Raw genomic sequence first — 2012 nt, forward strand, 5'->3', positions numbered from 1 at the left:
GATTGAGATTGTACACAGCTTTAGTTTGCTTGGCTCCATAGTCAACAGTCTTGGCACCAGCAGCCAGGAAATTAAAAGGCGCATTGCCATGGGAAAGTTTGCTGTCAGGGACCTACCTCTCCAAAGTACTAAAGAGCAATGGTGTCTCTCTGGAGACTAAGGTGCGTCTAATGAAAGTAAACTAGATAAAGTTAAAACAGTTAAAAAAGTTAAAGTTTCAAGAATTAAAGAAACTCCTCTCTACAAATGTAGTCCAATTCAAAGGTGGGCTGGAATGTCCCAACTAGGAAACTAACCAATTAGGTCCCAGCAGCCTGAGTAAACTGTCACAAAGCAGTGTTAGGAAATGTTATTGCATCATAAAGGACATCAGACTCCTGGCAGGCACCTCGCAAGATGGGGGCTAACACACATATATAAAAAAAAAATACATTTGTGCTGTGTGGGTAAAAAGAGTTTGTCAAGTCACATTTAAATTATACTAGAATTTTTTGTCACAATATTCATATATAAGGTTTTGTGCTCACCCCCCCATTATAAATATACCATGAATCTCTGCAAAAGGGTTGTGATTCAGACTTCTTGTGAGAAGCTGATAGTGTTGTAATTGTGCCCTTGAGCACATCTAACAACAACTCTCTGCTCTTCTTCCTTAATCGTAGCAAGATCTCCATGTTCTTCCTCTCAGGCCTCAAATTAACCTGCAACATTCGGCAAGCCCCACAGTAGTGTTCTCTGTATCTTAATGACATGATCTCAAGGAAAGATTCATGTAATTAATTTATTGACTTTATTAGGAAGCTATACAGTACCTTGGATGGGCAACTAATCTCTCATATTTCCATAATGATCTTGTCCTGCTGCGATCCACATCCAAGAAATCAAAGGACATGTTGCAATGCGAAAGTCTGCCTTTAGGGACTCTCCAAATTACTGAAGAGCAATGATTTCAACTTAAAGACTAAGAAGTGCCTGACTCAGTTCTTTTCAATCAATGCATCTGCGTATTGGACAATGAATAGAGAGGACAGAAGAATCTATGCTTTTGAATTAGGGTATAGGAGAAGAATCCTGAATATCCCATAGACTGCCAAAATAACAGACATGTCTTGGGAAAAGTGCAGTCAGAATGCTCCTTAGAGGCAAGGATGGCAAAGCTTTATTTCACATACTTTGGGCATGTTGTTAGGAGCTCCTGTTTCTTAGAAAGGGATATTATGCTTGGAAAGGTGGAGGGTGAGTCTCTTAATGAGATGGATTGACATATTGCCAACAGCCCTGGGTCTGAATGCGTCAGAGATGACAAGGATGCCAAGGATAGAGCAAGGTTCAGGTCTGATGTTCATTGGGTCACAATGACTTGTACTTTACTCAAGAGCATGTAACAACAATATGCAGGCACAATGTTCTTTAGAAGCAAGGATGGAAAGACTTCATCTCAGTACACTGGGAATGTTATCAGGAAGGGCCTGACCATTTGTTTAAACCCAGCAGACATTGTGCAGTTGGTGCAGGATCAACCAGTGTTTCATTCTTTTGCACGTAGAATCTTATGTCTCAGGTGATTGGCTATCTCCTAACAAGAACACAGTCATATGGTGAGAGGCACAAAGACAGAGGCTTAGAAGAGTCACATAAAGCTACAGTTCTCCAGAAGGGTAAGATAAGTGCAGGGATTTTTTATTTTTTTTTTAGGTGTGAACAGCTAACTTGATTCTGCAAGAAAGGGAAACTTCATGCAGGTTTTTTAAAGAACATCTTTTTTTTCCTCTTAAAGTATATGCATTATAGAAAATGGAAAAGCAGAGAACACAAAAAGCCACCCATAAGCATCTTGATTAGTTTCTGTCCTTTTACATTTTATGTATATGTACACACAACCAAGCATACATTTTTATACATTATGGATTCATGCTTTTCACGCATCACAAGTATTTATGAATTTGGGATTTTAAAAAGTACACAGTTACATAGCCATTTTGCCTTAAAATGGTTTATTTTTTTGCAAATAT

The sequence above is a fragment of the Elephantulus edwardii genome, unplaced genomic scaffold, assembly GCF_000299155.1.
Source record: "Elephantulus edwardii isolate Elephantulus edwardi_28Jun2011 unplaced genomic scaffold, EleEdw1.0 scaffold00562, whole genome shotgun sequence".
Taxonomy (NCBI): Eukaryota; Metazoa; Chordata; class Mammalia; order Macroscelidea; family Macroscelididae; genus Elephantulus; species Elephantulus edwardii.